This window comes from Cupressus sempervirens, chromosome 11 (assembly GCF_028749045.1).
Source record: "Cupressus sempervirens isolate cs-2001-9-10 chromosome 11, ASM2874904v1, whole genome shotgun sequence".
Taxonomy (NCBI): domain Eukaryota; kingdom Viridiplantae; phylum Streptophyta; class Pinopsida; order Cupressales; family Cupressaceae; genus Cupressus; species Cupressus sempervirens.
Genome location: NC_143128.1, coordinates 629,425,457 through 629,443,015, shown reverse-complemented (window position 1 = coordinate 629,443,015; position 17,559 = coordinate 629,425,457). Strand labels below are relative to the sequence as shown.

The following is a 17,559-nucleotide window of genomic DNA, read 5'->3' as shown; positions in this document are numbered from 1 at the left end:
AATAGTTTAGAGTTAGAGATTGGAGCCATCTTGTATTTCACAATTTGATGATGATGAGCCCTTGACAAAGATTGGGAGTTTTTATCAGCATTACACTATGAGGAGTGCTCGTCAATTTTCTTTTGACCCATAGGTAGAGGACTTGGTTTTCAATGTTATGGATGGTGACATAAGGTTTTCTATTCATTATACCTACAAAGGGCATCAAGGTATTGTGAAGTAGCTAGATGTGCTAGTTAACGAGATGAATCAAAATAAAAAATGGATAACCCAACTCATTTTGAATCTAAGATTTGAGCACAACATGATGTCACTTTTTTGAAGAGTGAAATGTGATGATATAGTTGTGTCTTTGTATTTGTAGGATATTTCTTATGAGACACTGCATGATTTGGGCATAATTGAGGTGGAATGTGATGAGAATTTATGTCACGTTAAGTAAGATGATGTAGTCATTGACATAAGTTCCTTGGATCATGTATTTGATGGCGACGAAACAATAGATGAAGTAGGATCATGCGAGGATACTATCATATCAATAGCAAATTTTGTGTTAGTTGAGCCATCCAATGAGGAGTTTAGTAGAATGCATGCAGTTGTAGATGTGTGCTTTGATGATAGTAAACTTGTTATTTTTGATGAGGTGAGTGATATACTGACAGAGTCATGTTATACTATCGATCAACAAAGTGTTGATTTTCAGTTCATGGACAATCCTATGTTTGACATGGATGCAACATTGTCTTATGAAAATTTTGAGGTTGATTTTGATCACTCACCTAAGTGGAGTTGGGTTCAGTTTTCACCATCTATAAAGATTTAGTTTTGTGTTGTGATAGTTGGTAATGTTTCTATGTCCACAAATTTTGATGTGGCTACACCTATTATTGATACAGTTGGCATGAATGCATATGGTTCTCATGTAGCTATGTCTTTTCAAGGGATTGTTGACCAAGATTCCAATCTAGTATATATTATATGGGGGGACCAGGATGAAGATATTTCTTGTGGGTTTTTTTCTTGGTGATATTCTAACTCCTACATCATTAGCATACGTTTTGAGTGCTATATTGTAGGTTATGTTGTTGGTCCTAATGATGTTAGTGGTATGCAGTTGGTTCAATGTTCATAGGGGTGTCACATACTACTTCATTTGGGATCGAAGTGGAGGTTGGAGTTCACTATGTTGTTGGATTGATTGAGGGCAAGCAATCTTAGGGAGGGCAGACTGTAATGTCACCCATCTTTTAGGTTCTTAATGGAGTTCTTATCTTTTCATTCTCCGAAGGCTAAGTAGAGAAATAAGGAGAAATAAATCAATTTAAAGTCAATAAATAAATAAATCTCAAGGTGACTTTCTATTTAATTAATTTAATTTTCTAGAAGTAGAACTAATATTTGTATTGGAAAGGGAAGCTCTAGAGAATGAAATTAAATAATATTTCATTTCCTTCTAGAAGGGTGAAGGAAAAGACTAAATAGAGGCAAGAGCTTCATTGTTAGGCATCCATTATTTTTTTATTTAATTTCTTTGAGCTTTGAGCAAGGGTTTCAAAATTTTCCACTAGAGAACAAATTTATTTTGTGTGCCTCTATTTGAGCTGTTGAAATACTCAGTGAATTTGGTATTGGGAGGACATCATACAAGTGTTCTATTTGAGCATATTGCTCAAAGATCTTATGAAGGATTACAACTATTGGAGAAGACAAATCGATCTTTTTGTTGTGCCAAATTTGTGGCCTAGGGCTAGATTATGGAGTACGATTGGAGAAAGTTTTAAAAGATTTGATCAATACAAATCCACAAAGCCTTTGAACACATACATGTAAAAAACCTATCATAGAAGAAAAATATGAGAGGAGGCAAGGGTTTTTCTCTAAAAATTATGCAAATTTATTCTTAGAAATCAAAGAGATAATAAACAATTACAAAAGATCAATCCTTATAAAAGAAGATCAAAACTTGAAAGGGTAACCTAAAAAGTTACAACGTGTAACCTAGAAGGGAAAAGCTATTTAATAAGGCCTCATCCATTTTGTTTCATTGTAGCATGATCTCATAAGGCATCTAAAAAATAGGCTACATGATATCTAAACATTACAACAACCCTTTTGACTAGAGAAGCTGAGTCATCGAGGTCTTCCAAGTGTGATAATTGTGAAGGGTCAGAAGTTCTAGAGAAGAAGTGGTCTCAGCCATTGTTTTAGAAAAGGTTTTTTTAATTTTCTAATATAATGATATAATAATAGAAAATAATATAAAAATGCCCCCAAAATGCAATAAACCCAAACCTAGCTTACAAATAGATTGCATAAATGAGAGAAGAGAAAAAAGATTCAGATATGAATATAAAATACGTGGTACCAAATACTGATGAAATGACAAAGAATCTCAAAATTGCTCAAGAAGATCTTTTGGAAGCTTTTTTTGGAATGAAAAATGGAGCTATAGCAAAGAAGTTATGCCCCCCGAAAGATAGAAGTAATCAACAGACTTCAAGCACCAAAATAGGTTTCAATCTGGAAAAAATCCCAAATGTTCCTTCTCCATCGTCTTCATCTCAGAACCATCTTTTTGTTGCTTCTTTCTGATTGAATCAATTCCTCTGTTTGCTTGAGTTATTGCAAAAAAAGTGATAGGGCCCTTGGAAGCAATACAATATATATATATTTTTAAATAATAATAATAAATTATAAAAAATCTCACCACCGATGAGTGGCAGTGGAGCAGTGCTTGGGCTGAGCCGCCGATGGAGGTTGAGGGCCAAAGCAGTGGGCAGGCCGATGGTGTCAAACTAGAGTAGTAAGGAAAGCTAGAGATGATTGATGGGCGATCGACGGAGTTTCGGTAGGCACGAAAAAATTTGGCACAGGAAAGATTATTGGCAACACCAATTTTAAACACGGACACAAAATAAAGAAGGAATCAATGCTGTGATCGAAATTTGATGCTGCAACCCATAATCCAATTTTGTGTGCCAAAAAATGGCTCCATGGGCCTAAAAATAGCTCTGCAGGCTAGTTTTTGCTTTTAAAAAAAATAAAAAAAAGCCTCGAGACGCATTTTGGAGGTTGTATGACCTTCTAGGCAAATTTTTTTGCCTCTTGGATCAATGTTGTCCAAAATAGACAAACTTTATATGGAAATAGGGGTTTTGATGCCTTCTACATCCATCTGTGATGTCCGTTTGGCCTCAACCTATTCTGAAAATTAGTGACCTGCATCCTTTCACAGAAAATACCCAAAAAACTCCAGATCTCTTCTATCAAACCCTTGTTCTCCTTTTTCTCAAAATAATGGACAAGCTATAATAGATCTAGCTTTGATACCATGAAGGATTTGATCAATGCAAATCCACAAAGCCTTTGAACACCTGCATGTTAAAAACCTATCACAGAAGAAAAAGACAAGAGGAGGCAAGTGTTTTGCTCCAAAAATTATGTAAATGTATTCTCAGTAATGAAACAGATAATAAACAATTACAAAATATCAATCCTTATAAAATGAGATTGAAACCCGAAAGGGTAACCTAAAAAGTTACAAAGTGTAACATAAAAAGGAAAAGTTATTTAATAATTACTAATTAATTATTAAATAGAGATGTAAAATGTGCATAAAGTAAACCCTTAAGAAGGGAATAAAGTGAATTTTTAAAATGAAATGAAATTAATGCTTTACTCTAACAAGTTTAATGAGCCTTATCCATGACTTTTAAAGGAATTTATCAATTGCACTGTTGTAATTTAAAGGTTTTAATTTGAAAATATGGAAACCCCCACTATATGTGATGAAAAGACCTAGATATAAGTTTAACAAGCACTCATACATTTCTCTTGAAGATGATCCGACAGGTGCATTTTCCCAAGTACCTAGAAGAGTGTTACACATAAAGGATATTTGGGCATACATACACTGCAAGTTTTAGACAATTGGAGACAATAATATACATCATGACACAAACCTAGTATATAATGATAACCTAACATTCAAACAAGGGTTTGAGCATTTGGAAAACCTAAACATTACTAAGCATATGTTCTTTGAGGAGTTTGACCATAATGACTAGACAAGGATAATTCTAAGCTAAATTGATGAGGACATATTTTGGGTGGGAGACATTCCAATAATGATTAATAATAACACGTTTCACAAGTTGACTAGATTAAGCAATGAAGGTAGTAACCCATTAAATAAAAAGTATGTTAAGAAATTAGTAAAAACCAATACTGGATCAACATATGATGAAAGAAACATGAAAGTAGACAAGATCAAACAAGTTGATGCAATGTTGATTAGTAAAATAATTGGTTACAAGATGAACTACAACATAAGAATGAAGTCTATACCTATTGGATTCATCCATACAATATTCATGATGACCGTGGGAAAAGAATGAGTTAACATGTGTGAAATTCTTAGGCAACAGTTAGTTGACAACATAGAAAAAATGAAGAAAACCAAAAATACAACATTCAGATTTGAGTCTTTGTTGACACATTTGTTCTTTGAAGTGATAAGGAAATTTCATGGAATACTTAATTATGAATGGAACTCTAACAAATACACTATGGAATTAATTACACACTACTATAGAAAACAACCCAAAGAAAGAAAAACATTAGATATATCTAGAATGATAAAAAAATTCCAAGCAAAGACGAAACAAAGATTTAGGATTCCACTTCCTGTAGTAGAAAAATACAATGATGAGATATTTTTCATGGTTGAGACAAATTTGAAAGATGTGGAGGTAGTAGAGACGAGTCAAATTCATTGGCCCTGTGGCATATGAAATGACAAAGGAATTGATTGTGAAGATAATTTTGAAATCTGAGAAGGATCAAGAGTGTCCTAGATGGGGCACCTATAATGAAAAAGAGAGGGAAGTGGATAGTCATTTGCATAACAAGGATAGTAAGAAGAAAGTTAACAAGAAAATAAGTGAAATGTTGAGGGAAATATGTATGAACAAGTGGTATCAGAGCTTGGTCACAGGTTCAAATCCTCATACCCTTGAGTAACATTGAGAGGGAGATTGTTGGAAAAATGTTCAGTGCTTCCCTTGAGATTTATGACAAGGGCTTAACCGCCTCTTGTTTACTATAAGTTAAGTAGTTGTATCAACCATTGATAAATCAATCTTTTGATGCAATGACAACCCCACTCTAACAAGTATGATGCAATGGGTGACTGCACAGATGGAATTGTAAGTGTAACTCCCTTGACAAATAAACTTTTAATTGATAATAGTTTTACAATTAAGATTTTAGACTACCCATTTGCTTTCATCTCTCTAGCTATGCTCATAGGCTCTTTGAATTCTTTCTTGCATAGAAGATGTTGGATGAATGTCTTAAAGATAAGGCATCTTATGAGAAATTTTTTTATTCAAACTTGAATGTAGTTGAAGTAGTGTCTTATGGATTGTGCACTCTTATCACTATATAAAAAAATTTCCAAGACACATGGGACAAAGAATTCAAGAACCCGAAGACAAACTTTACTAATTGCATTAAATGCATATCATACTAGTCTGCATGAATGAAAAAAGGTAGATTCAAAATTTTAACTTGTATATAGTTTTTTGCTGACCTTTGTTATTGATGTCAAAGGAGGAGTGATTGTATGGAAAATTGTATATGTTATATGTATGAGGAGTTATAAGGTAGAGCATAATCAAAGTGGTGGTGGGAGAGGGGGTAATATTGTAATAAGGAGATATAAGTACGTAAAGATGGTATATAAATAGAAAATGACCCATCTATAGAAAATGATCCATATTTTGAAATTTTGTATGGCCATGTCAAGAACTTCACAAACTTTGAATTTTTGAGTTTCAAGACTTAGCCAAAATTTTCATATGTTGCCATCAATGCCAAAGGGGGTGATTGTTGGAAATTTGGATAAGAGGATAATATGAAAATGTATTAAGGTTTTTTTTTTTATGGCAACATATTATTTGTCTAAAGTAAACATATTATGAAGATACAGTTTTGGTTGATAGACTTAGAAATTTGTCTAAGTATTGTAGAGTTTATATATCGACACAAATACCATTTTAGCTTGCAAAGTTACTAGACTACGAATTGGCACATGTGTAGTTACCTGGAGATGGAAAAAGTCTTAGGATATAGTACCTATGTGTGTGAGTCATTATGAGTAGTAAAAACATATATAGCAAGGATTTAGTGATGGTAGGTAGGCATAGGTAGGACAAGACAGAGATAAGGAAAGGAATATTTTAAGTTAAGGAATTGTTGTTTTTACCAAAACAATTATTTAATCAATGAGGGATGACATCCTATATTTTGTTTTGTATTTATTAACCCTAAGTAAGAAAAGTATTGTTTTGTATTTTGGGACACATGTGAAGACATGAAGCTCAGCAAAACATAATACATTGTATAAATGACATAACTTTAGATATTGTAATGCTATTGTTTTGTGATGAAAACTTGATGTAATCAATATCTTTGACAAGCTACTTTTGACTAGTGGATCATTTTGTGGGTACCATCTCCATTGGGGTTTTCCCTTGGCCAAGGTTACCATAATTAACAAATAATGGTGATATGTGTTGCATTGTGTTATTGATATGTTTTCTTTTTAGTTTATTCACATGTAAATATTTTAAGATTATAAAAGATATCTATATTTGGGGAAAAGTTTGTGAAAGGTATCTTTCCAATCAGCTAATAGAAGATTGTCTTCCACCATTGGTATTAGGCCTAGACACTATTGTAACTTGAGACAACTTGTTGGCATTAGAAAGTTTGTCTTTAATGTGTTAACTTTTGATTAACTAGTTCAAATTATCAAGCTCCCTTTGGTTGATTGTGTCTTTGTGGATAGAGAAGTATTGGTATGAAACTATGCCCTCCTTGTGAGTCATGATTTGGCCTTTGTGAATCAATGTCATAAATATTTATTTGAAAATTTTAAGAGAAACAGTGACCTGTGACATGATTTATAAATGTTTGAGTTTACATCCAAACTTAGTAAGGTGTCTCCTTCTCTTTTGAAAAAGCTCTCTATTTTGATCTTTCCAAAAGAGCCATAGAATCTTACATGTTACAACAAACCAAAATGTGTTACTTTTTAAATCCAAGGATTCTACAAAACCAACAAACACTTCACTCCATGAAAGACTAGGTCTACTATTACAAGCAATGGGTGACCCAAAGAAAATGGACCAAACACCATAGGCATAACTACATTAAAAAAATAAATGCTCAAAAGTTTTAGGAATAGAAAAAACACCACACATAATGGGACTACCTAAACCATGAGCTAGTGTATTTTTTCTAACAAGTTTCCTTAGTAGTAAGAGCCATCTAAAAAAATAAATTGGTTCACAAAGATAATGCTAGAAAAAAGTTAAAGATTAAGTGCCTCCTATAGACCAACCACCCCATCCCTTAGCCATGGTTCACTCTATCAAAAGTAGAAGAATAATCCTTTAGCATATTATAAATCTTCTTAGTAGAAAACTTATTAAATTTAGTACCATCTTTCCATTTAGTCCACTATAGGAATTGATTACTATTGATAGTATGTCTGGGAAAGAAGTTGCCCACAACTTTAGCAATATTAGAATATATATTTTTCTAAGCATTATGGATATGATGTTTGTCTGAGATTTCATCCCAATACCCTAGCCGATTGTCAACCACTATGTCTTTAACTAGAGAAATACCATACTTGTACCAATTTTTTGTAGAGCAGCTTTAGGTTAAGGTGAGATATTTTCCATTAGTCTCTATTCCTTACCAAATTGATCTATTCAAAATATAATAATTAGGAGAACCACCACTAGCTCCCTTGGATGGGATGAGGTTTCTAGCCTACGACCATGCCTTCCAGATGGATTGAAAGACTTTGGAGCTAAAAATGGACAACTAAAAATTCCCAAACACCTTATCATATAAAGGGACATTGATCCACATTTTACCTTTCTTAAAGCCTACTTTGTAGATGTTATTTCTGACCAAGACCTTCCATGGTTCTTCTCTTTAGAGATCTTGAATAATCCATTTTGATGCCAACACCATATCCTGAGATTTTAAATCTTTAATGCCCAATCCTCCCTTGTTTTTAGGTAAACTACACCATTCACATTTGACACAATGCATCCTTTTGTTTCAGGTAACCCATCAAACCACAAGAAATCTCTCATAATCATTTCAAAACTATCACTTTGGTAGTTGGCAAAGAACCATGTAGAGGAGAAATAGACACAATGAGTAGATAAGACTTTTTGAACCACTTGCACTCTCCTTGCCAATGAGAGAAGGTGGGTTTGCCAGTTCAAATACTTTTATTCAATTTTAGAAAAAATATATAATATATTCTACATTTTCAATTAATTAATAAATTAAGAAATAGAACAATACACAATAGAACTACTAGAGCATAATACACAAGGCAAACCTCTGAATTTTATTGATCAGCTTACACAAAATAAAGTCTTTGTTTATAAAAGCCTCTTTCCATTGATGATGGGAGAACTTAAAAATTCAAACAATAGTCTTTTAGTTTTAAACTCATGCAAACTATCTAATCTAATCCCTAACTCAAAGAAGACATCGAAATACACTACTTTATGATGTAGATCAATTTACATATAAATCTTTATTCAGTGCACTTCTCTTGTTAAGACATGGTAAACAACTATGACTTCTATAAAAGCGATGAACTTGGAGATCAGGCATTCAAACCATGAAGTTGCATGTTTATTTGGCCAACAAGGACTTCGGTGAACAGCAAAGAATAAACTACCATTTTGAGCGGTGCATAAGAAATTACGCTTTCCAACAATAAATAAATCAAAAGTATAAACTAATGAGTAAATAAAGAATACATCAAAAGTATAAACGAATGAGTAAATAGAGAATACATATTTGTGATGAAATTGGCCATATTTTTTATTTAATTATCTGTAACTTAATTTTTTACCTTCAAAAGCAATCTAATCTGTTCTCCTAATTATAACTATTCCTTGATTTTTTTCAAACATTTTCAGTTTTATGTAAAATTGTGAGTCGTCACTAGAATGGGCTTATAAAGTAAAAATATAAAGTTTTATGTTTTTCGCGTTTGTAAATTCGTTTGCGTCCTATGGCTTTCAATTTTCTTCAGTAATTTTCTTTGCGAGTGTTGTAGCTCTTTTGACTAACATAAGCTAGCTTTGTTCGTGGAATCTTAAATTTATATAAATTTCTATCTTATACGATCAAAATTTACCGAACTCCCAAATAAGGAACAACCCTAAATTTGCATGGTAAAGTGTAACTTGTGCAAGGTAATGATTTTGCAGGTATAAAGCAAGGTTAGTAAAAAGAATTGTAAAAGACGTGTTGCACACCTTGCAGAAGAATGCCCAACTGGACGTTGCCATGCATCCCACTGGACTGGAAAGGAGTAAACGGGAGCTACTCAACCTTTTAGATCTGAGTTCGAAGAACACAACATTGAAGATGGGAATCATCGGCTTAGGTGGTGTTGGGGAAACCACCTTGGCCAAGGCTGTTTACAATGAGATTCAAGGGAGCTTTGACGAATGTTGCTTCCTCTTCGACATGGGAGGTAGAAAAAAGAAGGGCACTACACTTGAGGCCTTGCAGCGAAGAATTCTAAAGGATTTGGTGAAGTACAACGGAGAAATTTCAAGTGTTGATGCAGGAAAAGTTCTGATGAGAGATAGACTGCGAGGAGTTCGGGCCCTTGTAATTTTGGACGATGTGAATGATATGCAGCAACTAGGTGCCTTGAATGGGGATTGGTTTGGCCCTGGCAGCAGACTCATCATTATCTCCCGAGACCGCCACATTCTCCATCTTGCTGATGTCAAATCAGTGCATGAAATGAATGGACTGACAGAGGGGGAAGCTCTCCAATTGTTTAGTTGTCATGCTTTCTCTAGGACATTTCCAGAGAAACCCTATGAAAAGCTTTCTAGAAGAATTCCAAATGCCTGTTGGCGGATTCCACTCGCATTAATAGTCATGGGAGCAAATCTCTCTGATAAGAAGGAGCCGGGCGACGTGGAGCTGGAAAGAAGCTGTTATGAACATTCTAGGCAATCCAGACATATTCACAGTCCTCCGAATCAGTTACGACGGACTTAATGAAATTGAGAAGAAAATCTTTCTGGACATAGCTTGTTGCCTTGTTGGTCAGAAGGAAAAAGAAGCTGTTATTTTTTGGAAAGTGTTACACCCACATGAAGTTCACACTACCATTAAGAATCTTTCCCTAAAAATGCTTATAAACACCAGTGGCTCAGCTGATTACCTCGACATGCATGCACTTGTGCAGCAGATGGGAATACGAATTCAAGAAGAGCTTGATAATAATGGCCGAGTGTTGTTGCGTATGAGTAGTCCACGTAGAGATTTGAACGCAGACAGACTACAGGGAGTGAATATGCTTGTCTATAATGGGGAGAACGGAAGAGAACCTTTCAGACTGCAAAGCATGCCTGAGCTGCAGTACCTCTCTCTGTATGATGCTGTAATAGCGGACAACATTAGAGATCAGGCTCCGAATTTGATATGGATAATAATCAGCAATTGTGAATTTTTAAGTGATAGTAATATATGGAGAATAGTAAGACAGAGAATCCAGGTCAAAAGTTGGTCTGAGCTAAGGATCTTTAGTCTAAAGCAGTGTGCGAGTATCAAGACAATCCCAAACACGGTCAACAGCTTAGTGAACCTCCATCGGTTGTGTATATGGGATTGTGCATCTCTCACAACTCTTCCGAACGGATTTGGTAATTGCTTAGTAAACCTCCAACGTTTCGATCTGAGGGATTGTCCAGCTCTCACAACTCTTCCAGATACTCTCGGAAATTTGTCAAGACTCGAGGTGCTCCATTTGTGCGGGTGTACAAGCTTAAAAAGGATTCCTGATACTGTGGGCGACTTGAAGCGGCTAATATGTTTGTGTGTGGGCCGGTGCACATGTCTAAAAAGCCTTCCCGAAACGATAAGTAATTTAGGTGAATTGCAAGCTTTGCACGTGGCGCAATGTAGAGGATTAAGTGTTCTTCCCAACACAATGGACGACATGGCACAACTCCGTCTCTTGGTCTTAGCTGGTTGTTCACGCTTAAAAAGCCTTCCTTACACGTTGAGCAAGATGACTCAGCTGAGGTTATTACACCTTCATGTTGGTGATGTAGGCTTCCAGCTGTTCATTTAATCTTCCCTACCCTTACCTACTCCAACTACTTCATTTATTGCTTCTTCTCATCGAGAGTTCTAGATCTCTCATTTTAAACTATGCTTCTAGATTGTTAGGTTTAGGTTTAGGGTTTTTTCAAAGAGTCGGCTGTAATATTTTTTTAGAAGTTTGTAGATGTTTTGTCTTCTCGGCTAATAGTAGATTTCTCTAAAATATTATATGCTTTCTTATAAAAAGGTTGTATGTACTCATTTGATATCACGGTGGAATGAAATATAACATAGTTTATTGTGCGGCAGCACATCGTATTGTTCTGTGCGTTTATTTTTTGTCCTCTGCCTATCCATCAGATTCGTATTTGAGCTCTAGAAAATCTGAGCATTTTTTTTACGGGCAGATATCATTGTGGGTGAAGGGTAAATGAGAGCGAAAAGATCTGAGGAGATCATAGTTTCTATGTGAGGAAGGAAGAGAAAGGGTTTGTAGTGGTTACAAGTCAGAAAGTCTTACTATTAAATCATGGCAGGAACTAGTGGAAGTATTTTACAGCCACAAATTCCTACTTTTAATGGCAAAAATTATGATTATTGGAGCATCAAAATGAAAACACTTTTTCATTTTCAAGATGTTTGGGATTTAGTTGAAAGTGGGTTCCCTGAACGAGTAGACTAGTAGGCATATCAAGCTCTTTTACAAGCTGAAAAAGATTTATTAAAGGAAAATAGGAAAAAGGATGCTAAGGCACTATTCTTTATTCAGCAGGCAGTGAAGGAAGCAATATTTCCAAAGGTAGCTGCTGCCACAAGCTCAAAACAAGCATGGGACAACTTGGAATCAACATACCAGGGCACAAGAAAGGTAAAAACTTTAAAGTTACAAAATCTTAGAAGAGATTTTGAAAATTTGCAAATGAAAGATTCAGATTCAATAGATTCATTTTTCACTCAAACAATGGGGAGAGTAAATTAGATTAGATCATATGGAGAAACCCTTGGGGATCAACAAGTTGTAGAGAAAATACTTAGAAGTCTACAAAATAAGTTTGATTCAAGAGTTGCAGCCATTGAAGAATCTAAGGATCTATCCTTGCTATCAATAGATGAGTTAATGGGTTCTCTCTTATCACATAAACAAAGGTTGAATTGTTCGGGAACTTCATCATTGAAGAATGCTTTCAAGACTCAACTTTCATTTGGAAGAACAAGAGGAAGATCAGATCACAGTAGAGGCAGAGGACGTTTTACACCAAGAGGAGGAAGAGAAAATCAACAGTTTGAGAGTAGAAGGCTAGCATCAAGCTCACAAACCAATTTCATATCAACAAGAGGAAGGGGGACCAACCATCATCAAGTAGAGAGGTATGACAAATCTAACATCCAATGTCATTATTGTAATAAATTTGGGCATTTTGCATCTAAGTGTAGAAAAAGACAATATGACATGAATAGGCAAAAGTCACATTTTACAAACGAAAGTCAACCCAACAGTAGTGAGCAAAACACCATCTTGATAACATGCAATGTTGCACAAGAGAGTTCTAAAGAAGTATGGTTCTTAGATAGTGGTTGTAGTAACCATATGAGTGGGTCTAAGGAGATATTCTCAACAATAAATGAATCAATAAAATCAGAGGTTAAGTTCGGGAATGATCATCAAATCTCAGTCATGGGAAAAGGGTCAATTAGCATAAGAACTAAGAAAGGTGAAGAAAAGGAAATTCTTGATGTATATTATGTTCCCGGATTGCAACACAATCTCATAAGCATTGGACAACTAGTACAAAAGGGATATAGAATACATTTTGAAAATGGTGAATGTGTGATTCTAGATAAAAGACCAAGCAATAGGCTGATTGCAAAAGTTGAAATGACTCAAAATAGAATGTTCCCACTTAAAATCCAAAGTGAATTATTCTTAAAGCCAAATGAATTGCAAAAAGTAGCTGAATCTGCATTCAAAGCTTTTCACAAAAATGAATCTTGGCTATGGCATTTAAGGTTTGGTCATTTAAACTTTAAAAGGTTACAATGCTTATATAAGAAACAAATGGTCTATGGGTTGCCGTCAATAGAGCCACTTAAGACAACATGTGAGAGTTGTACTTTGGCAAAGCAACATAGAGAAAAAAATTTAGTTGGAATGTCTTATAGATAAAAAAATCCACTTGAGATAGTCCATTCAGATTTTTGTGGGCCAGTGCAAACACCATCCTTAAGTGGAAAAATTTATTTCTTGACATTTATTAATGATTTCAGCAGAAAAGTTTAGGTTTATTTTGTGAAGTATAAATCAGATGAATTTGTTGTCTTTAAAGAATTCAAGGAAAAAGTTGAGAAAGAAAGTGGATACTCTATTAAAATATTAAGAATTGATCAAGGTGGAGAATACATATCAAATGATTTTTTGAATTTTTGCAAAGAAAATGGCATATGGAAACAATTTATAGCAAGGTACACTCCACAACAAAATGGAATAGTAGAAAGAAAAAATAGAACAATTATGGAGATGACAAGGAGTATGTTAAAAGAAAAACACTTGCCAAATGAGCATTGGGCTGAAGTAGTTGCATGTTCAGCATACATACTAAATAGATGTCTAACAAAAGTAATAATAAATAAAACACCTGAAGAAGCTTGGAGAAGAAGGAAGCACAATATAGCACATTTGAGAGTGTTTGGTTGTGTGGCATACTCATTGGTACCTCAAGAAGTGAGACAAAAATTATATGATAGAGGAGAGAAGTGCATATTTGTGGGATATAGTGAACAATCCAAGACATATAGGCTATACAATCCTATCACAAAGAAGTTAATAATAAGTCGGGATGTTGATTTTGTAGAAGAAGAAGCATGGGATGGTAGCTTGGATAAGTCAGCTACAGTTGCAGCTAATGTTCCACAAGAAAATGAAGAAAATGAAACTCAAGATGTGCATTCTACAACACAAAAAAAATGTTCCTAAAACACCTACAAGGGCACCTACCACTCAAAACACTACTACTTCAGCAAGCACTGATAGCAGGGAATCATCTAATCCAACACTTGCTTCATTAAGATCAAGAACTATAAATACATCAAGGAAGATACGAAGTCTTAGAGATATATATGATGAATTACAAGAGGCTGAAAATGATGACTTAAGCATTAATTTTGCACTCTTAGCACATGCTGATCCAATTTATTTTGAAGAAGCTATTAAAGATGAGAAATGGATTTCACCCATGGATGAAGAAATTCAGTCAATAGAAAAGAATGATACTTGGGATTTAGTAGATCTTCCTAAAGGCAAGGATGTGATTGGAGTTAAGTGGGTATATAAAACAAAATTTAATGCTGATGGAAAAGTAGAGAAACACAAGGCAAGGCTAGTAGCCAAAGCCTTCACACAACAACCAGGCATAGACTACAATGAGACATTTGCACCTGTGGCAAGATTAGACACTATTAGAATGATTTTATCCATTGCAACTCAAAATAATTGTAAGGTTTATCAAATGGACGTGAAATCAGCATTCTTGAATGGCATTTTAGAAGAAGAAGGGTATATAAAACAACCACTAGGATATGAAATTTTGGGAGAAGAACATAAGGTATACAAGCTGAAGAAGGCACTATATGGCTTGAAGCAAGCTCCTAGAGCTTGGTATAGCAGAATAGACTCTTATTTTGTGAATAATGGTTTTAGTAAGTGTGGCTATAAACCAACTTTGTATGTCAAAGTGAACAATGAAGGAGAAATATTAATAGTTTGCTTATATATAGATGATTTGATATTCACAGGTAATATGTCAATTAACAATTTCAAGGAAGCCATGAAAAATGAATTTGATATGACTGATTTGGGACTCGTGAGATATTTTCTTGGGATACAAGTAAATCAAAATGATCAAGGCATTTTCATTTGTCAAAGTAAGTATGCTACTAATTTGTTGAAAAGATTTAAAATGACAAATGTGAATTCAGCCCCTACACCAGTTGCGTTGGGTATAAAACTTAGCAAGAATGATCAAAGTCCTAATGTAGACTCAGCTTTATTCAAAAGATTTGTTGGCAGCCTTTTATATCTGACAGCTACAAGACCAGATATAATGCATGGAGTTAGTCTCATTTCAAGATTCATGGATAAACCAAAAGAAACTGATTGGAAAGATGGAAAGAGGATTCTGAGGTATATAACTGGAACAAAGAACTTTGGGATCTTATATGCACATTCAGATCATTACAAGCTGATTGGCTATACAGATAGTGACTGGGCAGGTAGCTTTGATGATAAAAGAAGCACTTCAAGACATATCTTTCACCTAGAGTCAGAAGCTATTTCTTGGGCATCAAAGAAGCAACCAATTGTGACATTATCATCAGCTAAAGCAAAATATGCAGCAACATCAGTAGCTTGTCAAGCAATATGGATGAGAAGAGTACTTTCAGACTTGAAGCATCCACACGAAGAACCTACAAGAATATATTGTGATAATAATTCTGCAATTGCTTTATCAAAAAAATCATGTCTTTCATCAACGTAGTAAACATATAGATATAAGATATCATTATATTCATGAATTAGTGAACAATGGTGACATATGTCTTAAGTTTTGCAGGTCCAAAGAACAACTGACAGACATTTTCACAAAGCCTCTTGCAAAGAATGTCTTTGAACATCTTCGAGAAAGTATTGGTATTATAGATATACATGGCAGTGAAGATTAAGGGGGAGTGTTGGTGATGTAGGCTTCCAGCTGTCTATTTAATCTTCCTTGCCCTTACCTACTCCAACTACTTCATTTATTACTTCTTCTCATCGAGAGTTCTAGATCTCTCATTTTAAACTATGCTTCTAGATTGTTAGGTTTAGGTTTAGGGTTTTTTCAAAGACTCAGCTGTAATATTTTTCTAGAAGTTTGTAGATGTTTTGTCTTCTTGGCTAATAGTAGATTTCTCTAGAATATTGTATGCTTTCTTATAAAAAGGTTGTAAGTACTCATTTGATATCACAGTGGAATGAAATATAACATAATTTATTGTGCGGCAGCACATCGTATTGTTCTGTGCGTTTATTTTTTGTCCTCTGCCTATCCATCACTTCAGGGCTGCTCAGGTCTTGGAAGCTTTGAAGATGTACTTGTCAAGTTAGCTACTTTGAGGAAGTTAAACAGGTTAAAAATACAATTCCGTAATCGCATTTGTCTTTTTGAAAATTTTGAAATAATTTTAATTTTGTATACTGCTTGATATTAATTTCTTTAAATGATCATAAATATTATTTACAGATCGGACACCGGATTAAGTAGCTTAAAGCATAAGGATATCAATGTCTACCTGGGGTTTCCTCCGGATGAGGAAACATATCCGGCTGATCGGCTGTATGAATCATTGCCCACGAGGTCACTTAGCATATGCAGAGGCTGGGAAGATGACGTAACCAAAGAGGCAATTTCGAGCAGTGATATTATAGTTCCTATAGTTGACGAAACCGATGATGTTTCAGGTACATGGGAGAATAGGATTTCAGCTATGTTCGCCTCGAGCAGCCTAATTATTCCATTCTCTTACGATCATATTGAGATAGCAGGTTGCGGACCTTTTTTCTGTAGAGGTGCATATCTAGATTACAGGAAAATTCTGTTGAACAACTTATCCGGCGACATGTTATACAATATTTTAATGGACTTTAGAAGTCAACATTAAATTATAAAAACACAAATGTAGTGTGTATAACTAGCACTTGTATCAGATGAGGTCCAATGGTTTAGCTATAGTGATGTATGGTAGATATTCGATGATTTTAAAACTTGAATGCGTTGATGGTGATATTTCTATTGATAGGTTTAAGAACAAATATAGAAAGACGTACTTGTACAGCTCAAGATTGAATCCATATGTGACAGTGGTAAAAATTAAGGCAATGCCAGGTTTTAGAAAGTTCAGGTGGTCACATTTCTGCATGTAAATATTGGTTCAGCTGGACTCTTTCAGTGTGGATTGACTTGTTTCCATTTAACTCTTCTTTATGGTCATGACGCTTGGAGAAGTGGGTGGCATTTGTAGGGACATTTACCATCCCAAATGCCCCTTCACCAAAGTCCATCTCCTTATACTACCTTGTTCACTGCTAAATGAAATGGTTAGAACATAAACACAATCCAATGTGTAAACTCTGAATACTTTTGCATTTTAACAAGTGTTCACGGTTCATGGTTCATTGCTCATATTTGTGGACTATGACAGGTTTTCTGATCTAAGAACTAGCAATGTTTCCTGAGAGCTCATATCAATAGAATTTATATCAAAAAGCATTACAAGTCTTCAACATTAATATTTTAGGACATGGCATCTGTGTAAGCAAATCTCTGCATCGATCTACTCCTTGGAATA

At 34.7% G+C, this 17,559-nt stretch overlaps 1 pseudogene; it reads left to right on the top strand.

Moving 5' to 3' along the window:
- The window catches only part of LOC149531301 (TMV resistance protein N-like), a 78,001-nt pseudogene extending 66,633 nt beyond the window's left edge, over positions 1-11,368 (top strand).
- The last annotated feature ends 6,191 nt before the right edge of the window (positions 11,369-17,559 follow it).